The sequence below is a fragment of the Nothobranchius furzeri genome, chromosome 3, assembly GCF_043380555.1.
Source record: "Nothobranchius furzeri strain GRZ-AD chromosome 3, NfurGRZ-RIMD1, whole genome shotgun sequence".
NCBI lineage: Eukaryota > Metazoa > Chordata > Actinopteri > Cyprinodontiformes > Nothobranchiidae > Nothobranchius > Nothobranchius furzeri.
Window position 1 is genome coordinate 12,966,459 of NC_091743.1, and position 27,587 is coordinate 12,994,045.

The window sequence follows — 27,587 nt, forward strand, 5'->3', positions numbered from 1 at the left end:
GTTGTAAGTGATCTGAACGTTTCATGATGATAGCGCTTTCCTAAGGGGGTCAAACCATGTCCCAAAGGTCACAGGATCTGGTGTCAATTTAAAGAAGTAGTCCAGTTACACCTTTGTGGGCTTATAACTTGGCTTCTGAATGTCCTAGAGAGATCAGGTTTGTTTAGTGTACTCCAATCAACAGCCCCTACAACCACAAAAAGGAATGGAGTCATTAGCACTTATGGTTTGTAAATGGCACCCAGAATTATGTTGCACGAAGCACAATTTCACATCATTCTGGGTCGATTTGTGTGAAAACAAGGTCCAATCAGGCTGAAACGCTACAAGAAGGTAGAATCTATTGAGTTGTAAGTGATCTGAACGTTTCAAGATGATCGCACATTCCTATAGGGGGTAAAACCATGTCCCAAAGGTCACCGGGCCTGGTGTCACTTTAAAGAAGTAGTCCAGTTACACCTTTGTGGGCTTATAACTTGGCTTCTGAATGTCCTAGAGAGGTTAGGTTTGTTTTAGTGTACTCTAATCAAAAGCCCCTACAACCACAAAAAGGAATGGAGTCATTAGCACTTATGGTTTTGTAAATGGAACTCAGAATTATGTTGCACGAAGCACAATTTCACATCATTCTGGGCTCATTTGTGTGAAAACAAGGTCCAATCAGGCTGAAACATTACAGGAAGGTAGAATCTATTGAGTTGTAAGTGATCTGAACATTTCATGATGATAGCACTTTCCTAAGGGGGTCAAACCATGTCCCAAAGGTCACCGGATCTGGTGTCACTTTAAAGAAGTAGTCCAGTTACACATTTGTGGGCGTATAACTTGGCTTCTGAATGTCCTAGAGAGGTCAGGTTTATTTTAGTGTACTCCAATCAACAGCCCCTACAACCACAAAAAGGAATGGAGTCATTAGCATTTATGGTTTGTAAATGGCACCCAGAATTATGTTGCATGAAGCACAATTTCACATCATTCTGGGTTCATTTGTGTGAAAACAAGGTCCAATCAGGCTGAAACATTACAGGAAGGTAGAATCTATTGAGTTGTAAGTGATCTGAACATTTCATGATGATAGCACTTTCCTAAGGGGGTCAAACCATGTCCCAAAGGTCACCGGATCTGGTGTCACTTTAAAGAAGTCGTCCAGTTACACATTTGTGGGCTTATAACTTGGCTTCTGAATGTCCTAGAGAGGTCAGGATTATTTTAGTGTACTCCAATCAACAGCCCCTACAACCACAAAAAGGAATGGAGTAATTAGCACTTATGGTTTGTAAATGGCACCCAGAATTATGTTGCACGAAGCACAATTTCACATCATTCTGGGTCCATTTGTGTGAGAACAAGGTCCAATCAGGCTGAAACGTTACAGGAAGGTAGAATCTATTGAGTTGTAAGTGATCCGAACGTTTCATGATGATAGCACTTTCCTAAGGGGGTCAAACCATGTCCCAAAGGTCACCTGATCTGGTGTCAATTTAAAGAAGTAGTCCAGTTACACATTTGTGGGCTTATAACTTGGCTTCTGAATGTCCTAGAGAGATCAGGTTTGTTTAGTGTACTCCAATCAACAGCCCCTACAACCTCAAAAAGGAATGGAGTCATTAGCACTTATGGTTTGTAAATGGCACCCAGAATTATGTTGCACGAAGCACAATTTCACATCATTCTGGGTCCATTTGTGTGAAAACAAGGTCCATTCAGGCTGAAACGTTACAGGAAGGTAGAATCTATTGAGTTGTAAGTGATCTGAACGTTTCATGATAATAGCACTTTCCTAAGGGGGTCAAACCATGTCCCAAAGGTCACCGGAACTGGTGTTAATTTAAAGAAGTAGTCCAGTTACACATTTGTGGGCTTATAACTTGGCTTCTGAATGTCCTAGAGAGATCAGGTTTGTTTTAGTGTACTCCAATCAAAAGCCCCTACAACCACAAAAAGGAATGGAGTCATTAGCCCTTATGTTTTATAAATGGCACCCAGAATTATGTTGGACGAAGCACAATTTCACATCATTCTGGGTCCATTTGTGTGAGAACAAGGTCCAATCAGGCTGAAACGTTACAGGAAGGTAGAATCTATTGAGTTGTAAGTGATCCGAACGTTTCATGATGATAGCACTTTCCTAAGGGGGTCAAACCATGTCCCAAAGGTCACCTGATCTGGTGTCAATTTAAAGAAGTAGTCCAGTTACACATCTGTGGGCTTATAACTTGGCTTCTGAATGTCCTAGAGAGATCAGGTTTGTTTTAATGTACTCCAATCAACAGCCCCTACAACCACAAAAAGGAATGGAGTCATTAGCCCTTATGGTTTGTAAATGGCACCCAGAATTATGTTGGACGAAGCACAATTTCACATCATTCTGGGTCCATTTGTGTGAAAACAAGGTCCAATCAGGCTGAAACGCTACAAGAATGTAGAATCTATTGAGTTGTAAGTGATCTGAGCGTTTCATGATGATAGCACTTTCCTAAGGGGGTCAAACCATGTCCCAAAGGTCACCGGATCTGGTGTCAATTTAAAGAAGTAGTCCAGTTACACATTTGTGGGCTTATAACTTGGCTTCTGAATGTCCTAGAGAGATCAGGTTTGTTTTAGTGTACTCCAATCAACAGCCCCTACAACCACAAAAAGGAATGGAGTCATTAGCACTTATGGTTTGTAAATGGCACCCAGAATTATGTTGCACGAAGCACAATTTCACATCATTCTGGGTCCATTTGTGTGAAAACAAGGTCCAATCAGGCTGAAACGTTACAGGAAGGTAGAATCTATTAAGTTGTAAGTGATCTGAACGTTTCATGATGATAGCGCTTTCCTAAGGGGGTCAAACCATGTCCCAAAGGTCACAGGATCTGGTGTCAATTTAAAGAAGTAGTCCAGTTACACATTTGTGGGCTTATAACTTGGCTTCTGAATGTCCTAGAGAGATCAGGTTTGTTTAGTGTACTCCAATCAACAGCCCCTACAACCACAAAAAGGAATGGAGTCATTAGCACTTATGGTTTGTAAATGGCACCCAGAATTATGTTGCACGAAGCACAATTTCACATCATTCTGGGTCGATTTGTGTGAAAACAAGGTCCAATCAGGCTGAAACGCTACAAGAAGGTAGAATCTATTGAGTTGTAAGTGATCTGAACGTTTCAAGATGATCGCACATTCCTATAGGGGGTAAAACCATGTCCCAAAGGTCACCGGGCCTGGTGTCACTTTAAAGAAGTAGTCCAGTTACACCTTTGTGGGCTTATAACTTGGCTTCTGAATGTCCTAGAGAGGTTAGGTTTGTTTTAGTGTACTCTAATCAAAAGCCCCTACAACCACAAAAAGGAATGGAGTCATTAGCACTTATGGTTTTGTAAATGGCACTCAGAATTATGTTGCACGAAGCACAATTTCACATCATTCTGGGCTCATTTGTGTGAAAACAAGGTCCAATCAGGCTGAAACATTACAGGAAGGTAGAATCTATTGAGTTGTAAGTGATCTGAACATTTCATGATGATAGCACTTTCCTAAGGGGGTCAAACCATGTCCCAAAGGTCACCGGATCTGGTGTCACTTTAAAGAAGTAGTCCAGTTACACATTTGTGGGCGTATAACTTGGCTTCTGAATGTCCTAGAGAGGTCAGGTTTATTTTAGTGTACTCCAATCAACAGCCCCTACAACCACAAAAAGGAATGGAGTCATTAGCATTTATGGTTTGTAAATGGCACCCAGAATTATGTTGCACGAAGCACAATTTTACATCATTCTGGGTTCATTTGTGTGAAAACAAGGTCCAATCAGGCTGAAACATTACAGGAAGGTAGAATCTATTGAGTTGTAAGTGATCTGAACATTTCATGATGATAGCACTTTCCTAAGGGGGTCAAACCATGTCCCAAAGGTCACCGGATCTGGTGTCACTTTAAAGAAGTAGTCCAGTTACACATTTGTGGGCTTATAACTTGGCTTCTGAATGTCCTAGAGAGGTCAGGTTTATTTTAGTGTACTCCAATCAACAGCCCCTACAACCACAAAAAGGAATGGAGTCATTAGCACTTATGGTTTGTAAATGGCACCCAGAATTATGTTGCACGAAGCACAATTTCACATCATTCTGGGTCCATTTGTGTGAGAACAAGGTCCAATCAGGCTGAAACGTTACAGGAAGGTAGAATCTATTGAGTTGTAAGTGATCCGAACGTTTCATGATGATAGCACTTTCCTAAGGGGGTCAAACCATGTCCCAAAGGTCACCTGATCTGGTGTCAATTTAAAGAAGTAGTCCAGTTACACATTTGTGGGCTTATAACTTGGCTTCTGAATGTCCTAGAGAGATCAGGTTTGTTTTAATGTACTCCAATCAACAGCCCCTACAACCACAAAAATGAATGGAGTCATTAGCACTTATGGTTTGTAAATGGCACCCAGAATTATGTTGCACGAAGCACAATTTCACATCATTCTGGGTCCATTTGTGTGAAAACAAGGTCCATTCAGGCTGAAACGTTACAGGAAGGTAGAATCTATTGAGTTGTAAGTGATCTGAACGTTTCATGATAATAGCGCTTTCCTAAGGGGGTCAAACCATGTCCCAAAGGTCACCGGAACTGGTGTCAATTTAAAGAAGTAGTCCAGTTACACATTTGTGGGCTTATAACTTGGCTTCTGAATGTCCTAGAGAGATCAGGTTTGTTTTAGTGTACTCCAATCAAAAGCCCCTACAACCACAAAAAGGAATGGAGTCATTAGCCCTTATGTTTTGTAAATGGCACCCAGAATTATGTTGGACGAAGCACAATTTCACATCATTCTGGGTCCATTTGTGTGAGAACAAGGTCCAATCAGGCTGAAACGTTACAGGAAGGTAGAATCTATTGAGTTGTAAGTGATCCGAACGTTTCATGATGATAGCACTTTCCTAAGGGGGTCAAACCATGTCCCAAAGGTCACCTGATCTGGTGTCAATTTAAAGAAGTAGTCCAGTTACACATTTGTGGGCTTATAACTTGGCTTCTGAATGTCCTAGAGAGATCAGGTTTGTTTTAATGTACTCCAATAAACAGCCCCTACAACCACAAAAATGAATGGAGTCATTAGCACTTATGGTTTGTAAATGGCACCCAGAATTATGTTGCACGAAGCACAATTTCACATCATTCTGGGTCCATTTGTGTGAAAACAAGGTCCAATCAGGCTGAAACATTACAGGAAGGTAGAATCTATTGAGTTGTAAGTGATCTGAACATTTCATGATAATAGCACTTTCCTAAGGGGGTCAAACCATGTCCCAAAGGTCACCGGAACTGGTGTCAATTTAAAGAAGTAGTCCAGTTACACATTTGTGGGCTTATAACTTGGCTTCTGAATGTCCTAGAGAGATCAGGTTTGTTTTAGTGTACTCCAATCAAAAGCCCCTACAACCACAAAAAGGAATGGAGTCATTAGCCCTTATGGTTTGTAAATGGCACCCAGAAATATGTTGGACGAAGCACAATTTCACATCATTCTGGGTCCATTTGTGTGAAAACAAGGTCCAATCAGGCTGAAACGCTACAAGAATGTAGAATCTATTGAGTTGTAAGTGATCTGAACGTTTCAAGATGATCGCACATTCCTATAGGGGGTAAAACCATGTCCCAAAGGTCACCGGGCCTGGTGTCACTTTAAAGAAGTAGTCCAGTTACACCTTTGTGGGCTTATAACTTGGCTTCTGAATGTCCTAGAGAGGTTAGGTTTGTTTTAGTGTACTCTAATCAAAAGCCCCTACAACCACAAAAAGGAATGGAGTCATTAGCACTTATGGTTTGTAAATGGCACCCAGAATTATGTTGCACGAAGCACAATTTCAAATCATTCTGGGTTCATTTGTGTGAAAAAAAGGTCCAATCAGGCTGAAACGTTACAGGAAGGTAGAATCTATTGAGTTGAAAGTGATCTGAACGTTTCATGATGATAGCACTTTCCTAAGGGGGTCAAACCATGTCCCAAAGGTCACCGGATCTGGTGTCAATTTAAAGAAGTAGTCCAGTTACACATTTGTTGGCTTATAACTTGGCTTCTGAATTTCCTAGAGAGATCAGGTTTGTTTTAGTGTACTCCAATCAACAGCCCCTACAACCACAAAAAGGAATGGAGTCATTAGCACTTATGGTTTTGTAAATGGCACTCAGAATTATGTTGCACGAAGCACAATTTCACATCATTCTGGGCTCATTTGTGTGAAAACAAGGTCCAATCAGGCTGAAACATTACAGGAAGGTAGAATCTATTGAGTTGTAAGTGATCTGAACATTTCATGATGATAGCACTTTCCTAAGGGGGTCAAACCATGTCCCAAAGGTCACCGGATCTGGTGTCACTTTAAAGAAGTAGTCCAGTTACACATTTGTGGGCGTATAACTTGGCTTCTGAATGTCCTAGAGAGGTCAGGTTTATTTTAGTGTACTCCAATCAACAGCCCCTACAACCAAAAAAAGGAATGGAGTCATTAGCATTTATGGTTTGTAAATGGCACCCAGAATTATGTTGCACGAAGCACAATTTCACATCATTCTGGGTTCATTTGTGTGAAAACAAGGTCCAATCAGGCTGAAACATTACAGGAAGGTAGAATCTATTGAGTTGTAAGTGATCTGAACATTTCATGATGATAGCACTTTCCTAAGGGGGTCAAACCATGTCCCAAATGTCACCGGATCTGGTGTCACTTTAAAGAAGTAGTCCAGTTACACATCTGTGGGCTTATAACTTGGCTTCTGAATGTCCTAGAGAGGTCAGGTTTATTTTAGTGTACTCCAATCAACAGCCCCTACAACCACAAAAAGGAATGGAGTCATTAGCACTTATGGTTTGTAAATGGCACCCAGAATTATGTTGCACGAAGCACAATTTCACATCATTCTGGGTCCATTTGTGTGAAACCAAGGTCCAATCAGGCTGAAACATTACAGGAAGGTAGAATCTATTGAGTTGTAAGTGATCTGAACGTTTCATGATAATAGCACTTTCCTAAGGGGGTCAAACCATGTCCCAAAGGTCACCGGAACTGGTGTCAATTTAAAGAAGTAGTCCAGTTACACATTTGTGGGCTTATAACTTGGCTTCTGAATGTCCTAGAGAGATCAGGTTTGTTTTAGTGTACTCCAATCAAAAGCCCCTACAACCACAAAAAGGAATGGAGTCATTAGCCCTTATGGTTTGTAAATGGCACCCAGAATTATGTTGGACGAAGCACAATTTCACATCATTCTGGGTCCATTTGTGTGAAAACAAGGTCCAATCAGGCTGAAACGCTACAAGAATGTAGAATCTATTGAGTTGTAAGTGATCTGAACGTTTCATGATGATAGCACTTTCCTAAGGGGGTCAAACCATGTCCCAAAGGTCACCGGATCTGGTGTCAATTTAAAGAAGTAGTCCAGTTACACATTTGTGGGCTTATAACTTGGCTTCTGAATGTCCTAGAGAGATCAGGTTTGTTTTAGTGTACTCCAATCAACAGCCCCTACAACCACAAAAAGGAATGGAGTCATTAGCACTTATGGTTTGTAAATGGCACCCAGAATTATGTTGCACGAAGCACAATTTCACATCATTCTGGGTCCATTTGTGTGAAAACAAGGTCCAATCAGGCTGAAACGTTACAGGAAGGTAGAATCTATTAAGTTGTAAGTGATCTGAACGTTTCATGATGATAGCGCTTTCCTAAGGGGGTCAAACCATGTCCCAAAGGTCACAGGATCTGGTGTCAATTTAAAGAAGTAGTCCAGTTACACATTTGTGGGCTTATAACTTGGCTTCTGAATGTCCTAGAGAGATCAGGTTTGTTTAGTGTACTCCAATCAACAGCCCCTACAACCACAAAAAGGAATGGAGTCATTAGCACTTATGCTTTGTAAATGGCACCCAGAATTATGTTGCACGAGAAACAATTTCACATCATTCTGGGTCCATTTGTGTGAAAACAAGGTCCAATCAGGCTGAAATGTTACAGGAAGGTAGAATCTATTGAGTTGTAAGTGATCTGAACGTTTCAAGATGATCGCACATTCCTATAGGGGGTAAAACCATGTCCCAAAGGTCACCGGGCCTGGTGTCACTTTAAAGAAGTAGTCCAGTTACACCTTTGTGGGCTTATAACTTGGCTTCTGAATGTCCTAGAGAGGTTAGGTTTGTTTTAGTGTACTCTAATCAAAAGCCCCTACAACCACAAAAAGGAATGGAGTCATTAGCACTTATGGTTTGTAAATGGCACCCAGAATTATGTTGCACGAAGCACAATTTCAAATCATTCTGGGTTCATTTGTGTGAAAAAAAGGTCCAATCAGGCTGAAACGTTACAGGAAGGTAGAATCTATTGAGTTGAAAGTGATCTGAACGTTTCATGATGATAGCACTTTCCTAAGGGGGTCAAACCATGTCCCAAAGGTCACCGGATCTGGTGTCAATTTAAAGAAGTAGTCCAGTTACACATTTGTGGGCTTATAACTTGGCTTCTGAATTTCCTAGAGAGATCAGGTTTGTTTTAGTGTACTCCAATCAACAGCCCCTACAACCACAAAAAGGAATGGAGTCATTAGCACTTATGGTTTTGTAAATGGCACTCAGAATTATGTTGCACGAAGCACAATTTCACATCATTCTGGGCTCATTTGTGTGAAAACAAGGTCCAATCAGGCTGAAACATTACAGGAAGGTAGAATCTATTGAGTTGTAAGTGATCTGAACATTTCATGATGATAGCACTTTCCTAAGGGGGTCAAACCATGTCCCAAAGGTCACCGGATCTGGTGTCACTTTAAAGAAGTAGTCCAGTTACACATTTGTGGGCGTATAACTTGGCTTCTGAATGTCCTAGAGAGGTCAGGTTTATTTTAGTGTACTCCAATCAACAGCCCCTACAACCACAAAAAGGAATGGAGTCATTAGCATTTATGGTTTGTAAATGGCACCCAGAATTATGTTGCACGAAGCACAATTTCACATCATTCTGGGTTCATTTGTGTGAAAACAAGGTCCAATCAGGCTGAAACATTACAGGAAGGTAGAATCTATTGAGTTGTAAGTGATCTGAACATTTCATGATGATAGCACTTTCCTAAGGGGGTCAAACCATGTCCCAAATGTCACCGGATCTGGTGTCACTTTAAAGAAGTAGTCCAGTTACACATTTGTGGGCTTATAACTTGGCTTCTGAATGTCCTAGAGAGGTCAGGTTTATTTTAGTGTACTCCAATCAACAGCCCCTACAACCACAAAAAGGAATGGAGTCATTAGCACTTATGGTTTGTAAATGGCACCCAGAATTATGTTGCACGAAGCACAATTTCACATCATTCTGGGTCCATTTGTGTGAGAACAAGGTCCAATCAGGCTGAAACGTTACAGGAAGGTAGAATCTATTGAGTTGTAAGTGATCCGAACGTTTCATGATGATAGCACTTTCCTAAGGGGGTCAAACCATGTCCCAAAGGTCACCTGATCTGGTGTCAATTTAAAGAAGTAGTCTTGTTACACATTTGTGGGCTTATAACTTGGCTTCTGAATGTCCTAGAGAGATCAGGTTTGTTTTAATGTACTCCAATCAACAGCCCCTACAACCACAAAAATGAATGGAGTCATTAGCACTTATGGTTTGTAAATGGCACCCAGAATTATGTTGCACGAAGCACAATTTCACATCATTCTGGGTCCATTTGTGTGAAACCAAGGTCCAATCAGGCTGAAACATTACAGGAAGGTAGAATCTATTGAGTTGTAAGTGATCTGAACGTTTCATGATAATAGCACTTTCCTAAGGGGGTCAAACCATGTCCCAAAGGTCACCGGAACTGGTGTCAATTTAAAGAAGTAGTCCAGTTACACATTTGTGGGCTTATAACTTGGCTTCTGAATGTCCTAGAGAGATCAGGTTTGTTTTAGTGTACTCCAATCAAAAGCCCCTACAACCACAAAAAGGAATGGAGTCATTAGCCCTAATGGTTTGTAAATGGCACCCAGAATTATGTTGGACGAAGCACAATTTCACATCATTCTGGGTCCATTTGTGTGAAAACAAGGTCCAATCAGGCTGAAACGCTACAAGAATGTAGAATCTATTGAGTTGTAAGTGATCTGAACGTTTCATGATGATAGCACTTTCCTAAGGGGGTCAAACCATGTCCCAAAGGTCACCGGATCTGGTGTCAATTTAAAGAAGTAGTCCAGTTACACATTTGTGGGCTTATAACTTGGCTTCTGAATGTCCTAGAGAGATCAGGTTTGTTTTAGTGTACTCCAATCAACAGCCCCTACAACCACAAAAAGGAATGGAGTCATTAGCACTTATGGTTTGTAAATGGCACCCAGAATTATGTTGCACGAAGCACAATTTCACATCATTCTGGGTCCATTTGTGTGAAAACAAGGTCCAATCAGGCTGAAACGTTACAGGAAGGTAGAATCTATTAAGTTGTAAGTGATCTGAACGTTTCATGATGATAGCGCTTTCCTAAGGGGGTCAAACCATGTCCCAAAGGTCACAGGATCTGGTGTCAATTTAAAGAAGTAGTCCAGTTACACATTTGTGGGCTTATAACTTGGCTTCTGAATGTCCTAGAGAGATCAGGTTTGTTTAGTGTACTCCAATCAACAGCCCCTACAACCACAAAAAGGAATGGAGTCATTAGCACTTATGCTTTGTAAATGGCACCCAGAATTATGTTGCACGAGAAACAATTTCACATCATTCTGGGTCCATTTGTGTGAAAACAAGGTCCAATCAGGCTGAAATGTTACAGGAAGGTAGAATCTATTGAGTTGTAAGTGATCTGAACGTTTCATGATGATAGCACTTTCCTAAGGGGGTCAAACCATGTCCCAAATGTCACCGGGCCTGGTGTCACTTTAAAGAAGTAGTCCAGTTACACCTTTGTGGGCTTATAACTTGGCTTCTGAATGTCCTAGAGAGGTTAGGTTTGTTTTAGTGTACTCTAATCAAAAGCCCCTACAACCACAAAAAGGAATGGAGTCATTAGCACTTATGGTTTGTAAATGGCACCCAGAATTATGTTGCACGAAGCACAATTTCAAATCATTCTGGGTTCATTTGTGTGAAAAAAAGGTCCAATCAGGCTGAAACGTTACAGGAAGGTAGAATCTATTGAGTTGTAAGTGATCTGAACGTTTCATGATGATAGCACTTTCCTAAGGGGGTCAAACCATGTCCCAAAGGTCACCGGATCTGGTGTCAATTTAAAGAAGTAGTCCAGTTACACATTTGTGGGCTTATAACTTGGCTTCTGAATTTCCTAGAGAGATCAGGTTTGTTTTAGTGTACTCCAATCAACAGCCCCTACAACCACAAAAAGGAATGGAGTCATTAGCACTTATGGTTTTGTAAATGGCACTCAGAATTATGTTGCACGAAGCACAATTTCACATCATTCTGGGCTCATTTGTGTGAAAACAAGGTCCAATCAGGCTGAAACATTACAGGAAGGTAGAATGTATTGAGTTGTAAGTGATCTGAACATTTCATGATGATAGCACTTTCCTAAGGGGGTCAAACCATGTCCCAAAGGTCACCGGATCTGGTGTCACTTTAAAGAAGTAGTCCAGTTACACATTTGTGGGCGTATAACTTGGCTTCTGAATGTCCTAGAGAGGTCAGGTTTATTTTAGTGTACTCCAATCAACAGCCCCTACAACCACAAAAAGGAATGGAGTCATTAGCATTTATGGTTTGTAAATGGCACCAAGAATTATGTTGCACGAAGCACAATTTCACATCATTCTGGGTTCATTTGTGTGAAAACAAGGTCCAATCAGGCTGAAACATTACAGGAAGGTAGAATCTATTGAGTTGTAAGTGATCTGAACATTTCATGATGATAGCACTTTCCTAAGGGGGTCAAACCATGTCCCAAAGGTCACCGGATCTGGTGTCACTTTAAAGAAGTAGTCCAGTTACACATTTGTGGGCTTATAACTTGGCTTCTGAATGTCCTAGAGAGGTCAGGTTTATTTTAGTGTACTCCAATCAACAGCCCCTACAACCACAAAAAGGAATGGAGTCATTAGCACTTATGGTTTGTAAATGGCACCCAGAATTATGTTGCACGAAGCACAATTTCACATCATTCTGGGTCCATTTGTGTGAGAACAAGGTCCAATCAGGCTGAAACGTTACAGGAAGGTAGAATCTATTGAGTTGTAAGTGATCCGAACGTTTCATGATGATAGCACTTTCCTAAGGGGGTCAAACCATGTCCCAAAGGTCACCTGATCTGGTGTCAATTTAAAGAAGTAGTCCAGTTACACATTTGTGGGCTTATAACTTGGCTTCTGAATGTCCTAGAGAGATCAGGTTTGTTTTAGTGTACTCCAATCAAAAGCCCCTACAACCACAAAAAGGAATGGAGTCATTAGCCCTTATGTTTTGTAAATGGCACCCAGAATTATGTTGGACGAAGCACAATTTCACATCATTCTGGGTCCATTTGTGTGAAAACAAGGTCCAATCAGGCTGAAACGCTACAAGAATGTAGAATCTATTGAGTTGTAAGTGATCTGAACGTTTCATGATGATAGCACTTTCCTAAGGGGGTCAAACCATGTCCCAAAGGTCACCGGATCTGGTGTCAATTTAAAGAAGTAGTCCAGTTACACATTTGTGGGCTTATAACTTGGCTTCTGAATGTCCTAGAGAGATCAGGTTTGTTTTAGTGTACTCCAATCAACAGCCCCTACAACCACAAAAAGGAATGGAGTCATTAGCACTTATGGTTTGTAAATGGCACCCAGAATTATGTTGCACGAAGCACAATTTCACATCATTCTGGGTCCATTTGTGTGAAAACAAGGTCCAATCAGGCTGAAACGTTACAGGAAGGTAGAATCTATTAAGATGTAAGTGATCTGAACGTTTCATGATGATAGCGCTTTCCTAAGGGGGTCAAACCATGTCCCAAAGGTCACAGGATCTGGTGTCAATTTAAAGAAGTAGTCCAGTTACACATTTGTGGGCTTATAACTTGGCTTCTGAATGTCCTAGAGAGATCAGGTTTGTTTAGTGTACTCCAATCAACAGCCCCTACAACCACAAAAAGGAATGGAGTCATTAGCACTTATGGTTTGTAAATGGCACCCAGAATTATGTTGCACGAAGCACAATTTCACATCATTCTGGGTCGATTTGTGTGAAAACAAGGTCCAATCAGGCTGAAACGCTACAAGAAGGTAGAATCTATTGAGTTGTAAGTGATCTGAACATTTCAAGATGATCGCACATTCCTATAGGGGATAAAACCATGTCCCAAAGGTCACCGGGCCTGGTGTCACTTTAAAGAAGTAGTCCAGTTACACCTTTGTGGGCTTATAACTTGGCTTCTGAATGTCCTAGAGAGGTTAGGTTTGTTTTAGTGCACTCCAGTCAAAAGCCCCTACAACCACAAAAAGGAATGGAGTCATTAGCACTTATGGTTTGTAAATGGCACCCAGAATTATGTTGCACGAAGCACAATTTCAAATCATTCTGGGTTCATTTGTGTGAAAAAAAGGTCCAATCAGGCTGAAACGTTACAGGAAGGTAGAATCTATTGAGTTGTAAGTTATCTGAACGTTTCATGATGATAGCACTTTCCTAAGGGGGTCAAACCATGTCCCAAAGGTCACCGGATCTGGTGTCAATTTACAGAAGTTGTCCAGTTACACATTTGTGGGCTTATAACTTGGCTTCTGAATGTCCTAGAGAGATCAGGTTTGTTTTAGTGTACTCCAATCAACAGCCCCTACAACCACAAAAAGGAATGGAGTCATTAGCACTTATGGTTTGTAAATGGCACCCAGAATTATGTTGCACGAAGCACAATTTCACATCATTCTGGGTTCATTTGTGTGAAAACAAGGTCCAATCAGGCTGAAACGTTACAGGAAGGTAGAATCTATTGAGTTGTAAGTGATCTGAACGTTTCATGATGGTAGCACTTTCCTAAGGGGGTCAAACCATGTCCCAAAGGTCACCGGATCTGGTGTCACTCTAAAGAAGTAGTCCAGGTACATATTTGTGGGCTTATAACTTGGCTTCTGAATGTCCTAGAGAGGTCAGGTTTGTTTTAGTGTACTCCAATCAACAGCCCTTACAACCACAAAAAGGAATGGAGACATTAGCACTTATGGTTTTTAAATGGCACCCAGAATTATGTTGCACGAAGCACAATTTCACATCATTCTGGGTTCATTTGTGTGAAAACAAGGTCCAATCAGGCTGAAACGTTACAGGAAGGTAGAATCTATTGAGTTGTAAGTGATCTGAACGTTTCATGATGATAGCACTTTCCTAAGGGGGTCAAACCATGTCCCAAAGGTCACCGGATCTGGTGTCAATTTAAAGAAGTAGTCCAGTTACACATTTGTGGGCTTATAACTTGGCTTCTGAATGTCCTAGAGATCAGTTTTGTTTTAGTGTCCTCCAATCAACAGTCCCTACAACCACAAAAAGGAATGGAGACATTAGCACTTATGGTTTTTAAATGGCACCCAGAATTATGTTGCACGAAGCACAATTTCACATCATTCTGGGTTCATTTGTGTGAAAACAAGGTCCAATCAGGCTGAAACGTTACAGGAAGGTAGAATCTATTGAGTTGTAAGTGATCTGAACGTTTCATGATGATAGCACTTTCCTAAGGGGGTCAAACCATGTCCCAAAGGTCACCGGATCTGGTGTCAATTTAAAGAAGTAGTCCAGTTACACATTTGTGGGCTTATAACTTGGCTTCTGAATGTCCTAGAGAGATCAGGTTTGTTTTAGGGTACTCCAATCAACAGCCCCTACAACCACAAAAAGGAATGGAGTCATTAGCACTTATGGTTTTTAAATGGCACCTAGAATTATGTTGCACGAAGTACAATTTCACATCATTCTGGGTTCATTTGTGTGAAAACAAGGTCCAATCAGGCTGAAACGTTACAGGAAGGTAGAATCTATTGAGTTGTAAGTGATCTGAACGTTTCATGATGATAGCACTTTCCTAAGGGGGTCAAACCATGTCCCAAAGGTCACCGGATCTGGTGTCAATTTAAAGAAGTAGTCCAGTTACACATTTGTGGGCTTATAACTTGGCTTCTGAATGTCCTAGAGAGATCAGGTTTGTTTTAATGTACTCCAATCAACAGCCCCTACAACCACAAAAAAGGAATGGAGTCATTAGCACTTATGGTTTTTAAATGGCACCTAGAATTATGTTGCACGAAGTACAATTTCACATCATTCTGGGTTCATTTGTGTGAAAACAAGGTCCAATCAGGCTGAAACGTTACAGGAAGGAAGAATCTATTGAGTTGTAAGTGATCTGAACGTTTCATGATGATAGCACTTTCCTAAGGGGGTCAAACCATGTCCCAAAGATCACCGCATCAGGTGTCAATTTAAAGAAGTAGTCCAGTTACACATTTGTGGGCTTATAACTTGGCTTCTGAATGTCCTAGAGAGATCAGGTTTGTTTTAGGGTACTCCAATCAACAGCCCCTACAACTACAAAAAGGAATGGAGTCATTAGCACTTATGGTTTGTAAATGGCACCCAGAATTATGTTGCACAAAGCACAATTTCACATCATTCTGGGTCCATTTGTGTGAAAACAAGGTCCAATCAGGCTGAAACGTTACAAGAAGGTAGAATCTATTGAGTTGTAAGTGATCTGAACGTTTCATGATGGTAGCACTTTCCTAAGGGGGTCAAACCATGTCCCAAAGGTCACCGGATCTGGTGTCACTCTAAAGAAGTAGTCCAGGTACATATTTGTGGGCTTATAACTTGGCTTCTGAATGTCCTAGAGAGGTCAGGTTTGTTTTAGTGTACTCCAATCAACAGCCCTTACAACCACAAAAAGGAATGGAGACATTAGCACTTATGGTTTTTAAATGGCACCCAGAATTATGTTGCACGAAGCACAATTTCACATCATTCTGGGTTCATTTGTGTGAAAACAAGGTCCAATCAGGCTGAAACGTTACAGGAAGGTAGAATCTATTGAGTTGTAAGTGATCTGAACGTTTCATGATGATAGCACTTTCCTAAGGGGGTCAAACCATGTCCCAAAGGTCACCGGATCTGGTGTCAATTTAAAGAAGTAGTCCAGTTACACATTTGTAGGCTTATAACTTGGCTTCTGAATGTCCTAGAGATCAGGTTTGTTTTAGTGTCCTCCAATCAACAGTCCCTACAACCACAAAAAGGAATGGAGACATTAGCACTTATGGTTTTTAAATGGCACCCAGAATTATGTTGCACGAAGCACAATTTCACATCATTCTGGGTTCATTTGTGTGAAAACAAGGTCCAATCAGGCTGAAACGTTACAGGAAGGTAGAATCTATTGAGTTGTAAGTGATCTGAACGTTTCATGATGATAGCACTTTCCTAAGGGGGTCAAACCATGTCCCAAATGTCACCGGATCTGGTGTCAATTTAAAGAAGTAGTCCAGTTACACATTTGTGGGCTTATAACTTGGCTTCTGAATGTCCTAGAGAGATCAGGTTTGTTTTAGGGTACTCCAATCAACAGCCCCTACAACCACAAAAAGGAATGGAGTCATTAGCACTTATGGTTTTTAAATGGCACCTAGAATTATGTTGCACGAAGTACAATTTCACATCATTCTGGGTTCATTTGTGTGAAAACAAGGTCCAATCAGGCTGAAACGTTACAGGAAGGTAGAATCTATTGAGTTGTAAGTGATCTGAACGTTTCATGATGATAGCACTTTCCTAAGGGGGTCAAACCATGTCCCAAAGGTCACCGGATCTGGTGTCAATTTAAAGTAGTCCAGTTACACATTTGTGGGCTTATAACTTGGCTTCTGAATGTCCTAGAGAGATCAGGTTTGTTTTAATGTACTCCAATCAACAGCCCCTACAACCACAAAAAGGAATGGAGTCATTAGCACTTATGGTTTTTAAATGGCACCTAGAATTATGTTGCACGAAGTACAATTTCACATCATTCTGGGTTCATTTGTGTGAAAACAAGGTCCAATCAGGCTGAAACGTTACAGGAAGGAAGAATCTATTGAGTTGTAAGTGATCTGAACGTTTCATGATGATAGCACTTTCCTAAGGGGGTCAAACCATGTCCCAAAGATCACCGCATCTGGTGTCAATTTAAAGAAGTAGTGCAGTTACACATTTGTGGGCTTATAACTTGGCTTCTGAATGTCCTAGAGAGATCAGGTTTGTTTTAGGGTACTCCAATCAACAGCCCCTACAACTACAAAAAGGAATGGAGTCATTAGCACTTATGGTTTGTAAATGGCACCCAGAATTATGTTGCACGAAGCACAATTTCACATCTTTCTGGGTCCATTTGTGTGAAAACAAGGTCCAATCAGGCTGAAACGTTACAAGAAGGTAGAATCTATTGATTTGTAAGTGATCTGAACGTTTCATGATGATCGCACATTCCTATAGGGGGTCAAACCATGTCCCAAAGGTCACCGGGCCTGGTGTCACTTTAAAGAAGTAGTCCAGTTACACCTTTGTGGGCTTATAACTTGGCTTCTGAATGTCCTAGAGATGTCAGGTTTGTTTTAGTGTACTCCAATCAACAGCCCCTACAACCACAAAAAGGAATGGAGTCATTAGCACTTATGGTTTTTAAATGGCGCCCAGAATTATGTTGCACGAAGCACAATTTCACATCATTCTGGGTTCATTTGTGTGAAAACAAGGTCCAATCAGGCTGAAATGTTACAGGAAGGTAGAATCTATTGAGTTGTAAGTGATCTGAACGTTTCATGATGATAGCACTTTCCTAAGGGGGTCGAACCATGTCCCAAAGGTCACCGGATCTGGTGTCAATTTAAAGAAGTAGTCCAGTTACACCTTTGTGGGCTTATAACTTGGCTTCTGAATGTCCTAGAGAGATCAGGTTTGTTTTAGTATACTCCAATCAACAGCCCCTACAACCACCAAAATTAATGGAGTCATTAGCACTTATGGTTTTTAAATGGCACCCAGAATTATGTTGCACGAAGCACAATTTCACATCATTCTGGGTTCATTTGTGTGAAAACAAGGTCCAATCAGGCTGAAACGTTAAAGGAAGGTAGAATCTATTGAGTTGTAAGGGATCTGAACATTTCAAGATGATCGCACATTCCTATAGGGGGTCAAACCATGTCCCAAAGGTCACCGGGCCTGGTGTCACTTTAAAGAAGCAGTCCAGTTACACCTTTGTGGGCTTATAACTTGGCTTCTGAATGTCCTAGAGAGGTTAGGTTTGTTTTAGTGTTCTCCAATCACAAGCCCCTACAACCACAAAAAGGAATGGAGTCATTAGCACTTATGGTTTGTAAATGGCACCCAGAATTATGTTGCACGAAGCACAATTTAACATCATTCTGGGTTCATTTGTGTGAAAACAAGGTCCAATCAGGCTGAAACGTTACAGGAAGGTAGAATCTATTGAGTTGTAAGTGATCTGAACGTTTCATGATGGTAGCACTTTCCTAAGGGGGTCAAACCATGTCCCAAATGTCACCGGATCTGGTGTCACTCTAAAGAAGTAGTCCAGGTACATATTTGTGGGCTTATAACTTGGCTTCTGAATGTCCTAGAGAGGTCAGGTTTGTTTTAGTGTACTCCAATCAACAGCCCTTACAACCACAAAAAGGAATGGAGACATTAGCACTTATGGTTTTTAAATGGCACCCAGAATTATGTTGCACGAAGCACAATTTCACATCATTCTGGGTTCATTTGTGTGAAAACAAGGTCCAATCAGGCTGAAACGTTACAGGAAGGTAGAATCTATTGAGTTGTAAGTGATCTGAACGTTTCATGATGATAGCACTTTCCTAAGGGGGTCAAACCATGTCCCAAAGGTCACCGGATCTGGTGTCAATTTAAAGAAGTAGTCCATTTACACATTTGTGGGCTTATAACTTGGCTTCTGAATGTCCTAGAGATCAGGTTTGTTTTAATGTACTCCAATCAACAGCCCCTACAACCACAAAAAGGAATGGAGTCATTAGCACTTATGCTTTGTAAATGGCACCCAGAATTATGTTGCACGAAGAACAATTTCACATCATTCTGGGTCCATTTGTCTGAAAACAAGGTCCAATCAGGCTGAAATGTTACAGGAAGGTAGAATCTATTGAGTTGTAAGTGATCTGAACGTTTCATGATGATAGCACTTTCCTAAGGGGGTCAAACCATGTCCCAAAGGTCACCGGATCTGGTGTCAATTTAAAGAAGTAGTCCAGTTACACCTTTGTGGGCTTATAACTTGGCTTCTGAATGTCCTAGAGATATCAGGTTTGTTTTAGTATACTCCAATCAACAGCCCCTACAACCACAAAAAGGAATGGAGTCATTAGCACTTATGGTTTTTAAATGGCACCCAGAATTATGTTGCACGAAGCACAATTTCACATCATTCTGGGTTCATTTGTGTGAAAACAAGGTCTAATCAGGCTGAAATGTTACATGAAGGTAGAATCTATTGAGTTGTAAGTGATCTGAACGTTTCATGATGATAGCACTTTCCTAAGGGGGTCAAACCATGTCCCAAAGGTCACCAGATCTGGTGTCAATTTAAAGAAGTAGTACAGTTACACCTTTGTGGGCTTATAACTTGGCTTCTGAATGTCCTAGAGAGATCAGGTTTGTTTTAGTATACTCCAATCAACAACCCCTACAACCACAAAAAGGAATGGAGTCATTAGCACTTATGGTTTTTAAATGGCACCCAGAATTATGTTGCACGAAGCACAATTTCACATCATTCTGGGTTCATTTGTGTGAAAACAAGGTCCAATCAGGCTGAAACGTTACAGGAAGGTAGAATCTATTGACTTGTAAGTGATCTGAACGTTTCAAGATGATCGCACATTCCTATAGGGGGTCAAACCATGTCCCAAAGGTCACCGGGCCTGGTGTCACTTTAAAGAAGCAGTCCAGTTACACCTTTGTGGGCTTATAACTTGGCTTCTGAATGTCCTAGAGAGGTTAGGTTTGTTTTAGTGTTCTCCAATCACCAGCCCCTACAACCACAAAAAGGAATGGAGTCATTAGCACTTATGGTTTGTAAATGGCACCCAGAATTATGTTGCACGAAGAACAATTTCACATCATTCTGGGTTCATTTGTGTGAAAACAAGGTCCAATCAGGCTGAAACGTTACAGGAAGGTAGAATCTATTGAGTTGTAAGTGATCTGAACGTTTCATGATGATAGCACTTTCCTACGGGGGTCAAACCATGTCCCAAAGGTCACCGGATCTGGTGTCACTTTAAAGAAGTAGTCCAGTTACACATTTGTGGGCTTATAACTTGGCTTCTGAATGTCCTGGAGAGGTCAGGTTTGTTTTAGTGTACTCCAATCTACAGCCCCTACAACCACAAAAAGGAATGGAGACATTAGCACTTATGGTTTTTAAATGGCACCCAGAATTATGTTGCACGAAGCACAATTTCACATCATTCTGGGTTCATTTGTGTGTAAACAAGGTCCAATCAGGCTGAAACGTTACAGGAAGGTAGAATCTATTGAGTTGTAAGTGATCTGAACGTTTCATGATGATAGCACTTTCCTAAGGCGGTCAAACCATGTCCCAAAGGTCACCGGATCAGGTGTCAATTTAAAGAAGTAGTCCAGTTACACATTTGTGGGCTTATAACTTGGCTTTTGAATGTCCTAGAGAGATCAGGTTTCTTTTAGTGTTCTCCAATCACCAGCCCCTACAACCACAAAAAGGAATGGAGTCATTAGCACTTATGGTTTGTAAATGGCACCCAGAATTATGTTGCACGAAGCACAATTTCACATCATTCTGGGTTCATTTGTGTGAAAACAAGGTCCAATCAGGCTGAAACGTTACAGGAAGGTAGAATCTATTGAGTTGTAAGTGATCTGAACGTTTCATGATGATAGCACTTTCCTAAGGGGGTCAAACCATGTCCCAAAGGTCACCGGATCTGGTGTCACTTTAAAGAAGTAGTCCAGTTACACATTTGTGGGCTTATAACTTGGCTTCTGAATGTCCTAGAGAGATCAGGTTTGTTTTAGTGTACTCCAATCAACAGCCTCTACAACCACAAAAAAGGAATGGAGTCATTAGCACTTATGGTTTGTAAATATCACCCAGAAATATGTTGCACGAAGCACAATTTCACATCATTCTGGGTCCATTTGTGTGAAAACAAGGTCCAATCAGGCTGAAACGCTACAAGAAGGTAGAATCTATTGAGTTGTAAGTGATCTGAACGTTTCAAGATGATCGCACATTCCTATAGGGGGTAAAACCATGTTCCAAAGGTCACCGGGCCTGGTGTCACTTTAAAGATGTAGTCCAGTTACATCTTTGTGGGCTTATAACTTGGCTTCTGAATGTCCTAGAGAGGTTAGGTTTGTGTTAGTGTACTCCAATCAAAAGCCCCTACAACCACAAAAAGGAATGGAGTCATTAGCACTTATGGTTTTTAAATGGCACCCAGAATTATGTTGCACGAAGCACAATTTCACATCATTCTGGGTTCATTTGTGTGAAAACAAGGTCCAATCAGGCTGAAATGTTACAGGAAGGTAGAATCTATTGAGTTGTAAGTGATCTGAACGTTTCATGATGATAGCACTTTCCTAAGGGGGTCAAACCATGTCCCAAATGTCACCGGATCTGGTGTCAATTTAAAGAAGTAGTCCAGTTACACATTTGTGGGCTTATAACTTGGCTTCTGAATGTCCTAGAGAGATCAGGTTTGTTTTAGGGTACTCCAATCAACAGCCCCTACAACTACAAAAAGGAATGGAGTCATTAGCACTTATGGTTTGTAAATGGCACCCAGAATTATGTTGCACAAAGCACAATTTCACATCATTCTGGGTCCATTTGTGTGAAAACAAGGTCCAATCAGGCTGAAACGTTACAAGAAGGTAGAATCTATTGAGTTGTAAGTGATCTGAACGTTTCATGATGATCGCACATTCCTATAGGGGGTCAAACCATGTCCCAAAGGTCACCGGGCCTGGTGTCACTTTAAAGAAGTAGTCCAGTTACACCTTTGTGGGCTTATAACTTGGCTTCTGAATGTCCTAGAGATGTCAGGTTTGTTTTAGTGTACTCCAATCAACAGCCCCTACAACCACAAAAAGGAATGGAGTCATTAGCACTTATGGTTTTTAAATGGCGCCCAGAATTATGTTGCACGAAGCACAATTTCACATCATTCTGGGTTCATTTGTGTGAAAACAAGGTCCAATCAGGCTGAAATGTTACAGGAAGGTAGAATCTATTGAGTTGTAAGTGATCTGAACGTTTCATGATGATAGCACTTTCCTAAGGGGGTCGAACCATGTCCCAAAGGTCACCGGATCTGGTGTCAATTTAAAGAAGTAGTCCAGTTACACCTTTGTGGGCTTATAACTTGGCTTCTGAATGTCCTAGAGAGATCAGGTTTGTTTTAGTATACTCCAATCAACAGCCCCTACAACCACCAAAATTAATGGAGTCATTAGCACTTATGGTTTTTAAATGGCACCCAGAATTATGTTGCACGAAGCACAATTTCACATCATTCTGGGTTCATTTGTGTGAAAACAAGGTCCAATCAGGCTGAAACATTAAAGGAAGGTAGAATCTATTGAGTTGTAAGGGATCTGAACGTTTCAAGATGATCGCACATTCCTATAGGGGGTCAAACCATGTCCCAAAGGTCACCGGGCCTGGTGTCACTTTAAAGAAGCAGTCCAGTTACACCTTTGTGGGCTTATAACTTGGCTTCTGAATGTCCTAGAGAGGTTAGGTTTGTTTTAGTGTTCTCCAATCACAAGCCCCTACAACCACAAAAAGGAATGGAGTCATTAGCACTTATGGTTTGTAAATGGCACCCAGAATTATGTTGCACGAAGCACAATTTCACATCATTCTGGGTTCATTTGTGTGAAAACAAGGTCCAATCAGGCTGAAATGTTACAGGAAGGTAGAATCTATTGAGTTGTAAGTGATCTGAACGTTTCATGATGGTAGCACTTTCCTAAGGGGGTCAAACCATGTCCCAAAGGTCACCGGATCTGGTGTCACTCTAAAGAAGTAGTCCAGGTACATATTTGTGGGCTTATAACTTGGCTTCTGAATGTCCTAGAGAGGTCAGGTTTGTTTTAGTGTACTCCAATCAACAGCCCTTACAACAACAAAAAGGAATGGAGACATTAGCACTTATGGTTTTTAAATGGCACCCAGAATTATGTTGCACGAAGCACAATTTCACATCATTCTGGGTTCATTTGTGTGAAAACAAGGTCCAATAAGGCTGAAACGTTACAGGAAGGTAGAATCTATTGAGTTGTAAGTGATCTGAACGTTTCATGATGATAGCACTTTCCTAAGGGGGTCAAACCATGTCCCAAAGGTCACCGGATCTGGTGTCAATTTAAAGAAGTAGTCCATTTACACATTTGTGGGCTTATAACTTGGCTTCTGAATGTCCTAGAGATCAGGTTTGTTTTAATGTACTCCAATCAACAGCCCCTACAACCACAAAAAGGAATGGAGTCATTAGCACTTATGCTTTGTAAATGGCACCCAGAATTATGTTGCACGAAGAACAATTTCACATCATTCTGGGTCCATTTGTCTGAAAACAAGGTCCAATCAGGCTGAAATGTTACAGGAAGGTAGAATCTATTGAGTTGTAAGTGATCTGAACGTTTCATGATGATAGCAATTTCCTAAGGGGGTCAAACCATGTCCCAAAGGTCACCGGATCTGGTGTCAATTTAAAGAAGTAGTCCAGTTACACCTTTGTGGGCTTATAACTTGGCTTCTGAATGTCCTAGAGATATCAGGTTTGTTTTAGTATACTCCAATCAACAGCCCCTACAACCACAAAAAGGAATGGAGTCATTAGCACTTATGGTTTTTAAATGGCACCCAGAATTATGTTGCACGAAGCACAATTTCACATCATTCTGGGTTCATTTGTGTGAAAACAAGGTCTAATCAGGCTGAAATGTTACATGAAGGTAGAATCTATTGAGTTGTAAGTGATCTGAACGTTTCATGATGATAGCACTTTCCTAAGGGGGTCAAACCATGTCCCAAAGGTCACCAGATCTGGTGTCAATTTAAAGAAGTAGTACAGTTACACCTTTCTGGGCTTATAACTTGGCTTCTGAATGTCCTAGAGAGATCAGGTTTGTTTTAGTATACTCCAATCAACAACCCCTACAACCACAAAAAGGAATGGAGTCATTAGCACTTATGGTTTTTAAATGGCACCCAGAATTATGTTGCACGAAGCACAATTTCACATCATTCTGGGTTCATTTGTGTGAAAACAAGGTCCAATCAGGCTGAAACGTTAAAGGAAGGTAGAATCTATTGAGTTGTAAGGGATCTGAACGTTTCAAGATGATCGCACATTCCTATAGGGGGTCAAACCATGTCCCAAAGGTCACCGGGCCTGGTGTCACTTTAAAGAAGCAGTCCAGTTACACCTTTGTGGGCTTATAACTTGGCTTCTGAATGTCCTAGAGAGGTTAGGTTTGTTTTAGTGTTCTCCAATCACAAGCCCCTACAACCACAAAAAGGAATGGAGTCATTAGCACTTATGGTTTGTAAATGGCACCCAGAATTATGTTGCACGAAGCACAATTTCACATCATTCTGGGTTCATTTGTGTGAAAACAAGGTCCAATCAGGCTGAAACGTTACAGGAAGGTAGAATCTATTGAGTTGTAAGTGATCTGAACGTTTCATGATGGTAGCAATTTCCTAAGGGGGTCAAACCATGTCCCAAAGGTCACCGGATCTGGTGTAAATTTAAAGAAGTAGTCCAGTTACACCTTTGTGGGCTTATAACTTGGCTTCTGAATGTCCTAGAGATATCAGGTTTGTTTTAGTATAATCCAATCAACAGCCCCTACAACCACAAAAAGGAATGGAGTCATTAGCACTTATGGTTTTTAAATGGCACCCAGAATTATGTTGCACGAAGCACAATTTCACATCATTCTGGGTTCATTTGTGTGAAAACAAGGTCTAATCAGGCTGAAATGTTACATGAAGGTAGAATCTATTGAGTTGTAAGTGATCTGAACGTTTCATGATGATAGCACTTTCCTAAGGGGGTCAAACCATGTCCCAAAGGTCACCAGATCTGGTGTCAATTTAAAGAAGTAGTACAGTTACACCTTTGTGGGCTTATAACTTGGCTTCTGAATGTCCTAGAGAGATCAGGTTTGTTTTAGTATACTCCAATCAACAGCCCCTAAAACGACAAAAAGGAATGGAGTCATTAGCACTTATGGTTTGTAAATGGCACCCAGAATTATGTTGCACAAAGCACAATTTCACATCATTCTGGGTTCATTTGTGTGAAAACAAGGTCCAATCAGGCTGAAACGTTACAGGAAGGTAGAATCTATTGAGTTGTAAGTGACCTGAACGTTTCATGATGATAGCACTTTCCTAAGGGGGTCAAACCATGTCCCAAATGTCACCGGATCTGGTGTCAATTTAAAGAAGTAGTCCAGTTACACATTTGTGGGCTTATAACTTGGCTTCTGAATGTCCTAGAGAGATCAGGTTTGTTTTAGGGTACTCCAATCAACAGCCCCTACAACCACAAAAAGGAATGGAGTCATTAGCACTTATGGTTTTTAAATGGCACCCAGAATTATGTTGCACGAAGCACAATTTCACATCATTCTGGGTTCATTTGTGTGAAAACAAGGTCCAATCAGGCTGAAACGTTACATGAAGGTAGAATCTATTGACTTGTAAGTGATCTGAACGTTTCAAGATGATCGCACATTCCTATAGGGGGTCAAACCATGTCCCAAAGGTCACCGGGCCTGGTGTCACTTTAAAGAAGCAGTCCAGTTACACCTTTGTGGGCTTATAACTTGGCTTCTGAATGTCCCAGAGAGGTTAGGTTTGTTTTAGTGTTCTCCAATCACCAGCCCCTACAACCACAAAAAGGAATGGAGTCATTTGCACTTATGGTTTGTAAATGGCACCCAGAATTATGTTGCACGAAGAACAATTTCACATCATTCTGGGTTCATTTGTGTGAAAACAAGGTCCAATCAGGCTGAAACGTTACAGGAAGGTAGAATGTATTGAGTTGTAAGTGATCTGAACGTTTCATGATGATAGCACTTTCCTACGGGGGTCAAACCATGTCCCAAAGGTCACCGGATCTGGTGTCACTTTAAAGAAGTAGTCCAGTTACACATTTGTGGGCTTATAACTTGGCTTCTGAATGTCCTAGAGAGGTCAGGTTTGTTTTAGTGTACTCCAATCAACAGCCCCTACAACCACAAAAAGGAATGGAGACATTAGCACTTATGGTTTTTAAATGGCACCCAGAATTATGTTGCACGAAGCACAATTTCACATCATTCTGGGTTCATTTGTGTGTAAACAAGGTCCAATCAGGCTGAAACGTTACAGGAAGGTAGAATCTATTGAGTTGTAAGTGATCTGAACGTTTCATGATGATAGCACTTTCCTAAGGGGGTCAAACCATGTCCCAAAGGTCACCGGATCAGGTGTCAATTTAAAGAAGTAGTCCAGTTACACATTTGTGGGCTTATAACTTGGCTTCTGAATGTCCTAGAGAGATCAGGTTTGTTTTAGTGTTCTCCAATCACCAGCCCCTACAACCACAAAAAGGAATGGAGTCATTAGCACTTATGGTTTGTAAATGGCACCCAGAATTATGTTGCACGAAGCACAATTTCACATCATTCTGGGTTCATTTGTGTGAAAACAAGGTCCAATCAGGCTGAAACGTTACAGGAAAGTAGAATCTATTGAGTTGTAAGTGATCTGAACGTTTCATGATGATAGCACTTTCCTAAGGGGGTCAAACCATGTCCCAAAGGTCACCGGATCTGGTGTCACTTTAAAGAAGTAGTCCAGTTACACATTTGTGGGCTTATAACTTGGCTTCTGAATGTCCTAGAGAGATCAGGTTTGTTTTAGTGTACTCCAATCAACAGCCTCTACAACCACAAAAAAGGAATGGAGTCATTAGCACTTATGGTTTGTAAATATCACCCAGAAATATGTTGCACGAAGCACAATTTCACATCATTCTGGGTCCATTTGTGTGAAAACAAGGTCCAATCAGGCTGAAACGCTACAAGAAGGTAGAATCTATTGAGTTGTAAGTGATCTGAACGTTTCAAGATGATCGCACATTCCTATAGGGGGTAAAACCATGTTCCAAAGGTCACCGGGCCTGGTGTCACTTTAAAGATGTAGTCCAGTTACATCTTTGTGGGCTTATAACTTGGCTTCTGAATGTCCTAGAGAGGTTAGGTTTGTGTTAGTGTACTCCAATCAAAAGCCCCTACAACCACAAAAAGGAATGGAGTATTTAGCACTTATGGTTTTTAAATGGCACCCAGAATTATGTTGCACGAAGCACAATTTCACATCATTCTGGGTTCATTTGTGTGAAAACAAGGTCCAATCAGGCTGAAATGTTACAGGAAGGTAGAATCTATTGAGTTGTAAGTGATTTGAACGTTTCATGATAGCACTTTCCTAAGGGGGTCAAACCATGTCCCAAATGTCACCGGATCTGGTGTCAATTTAAA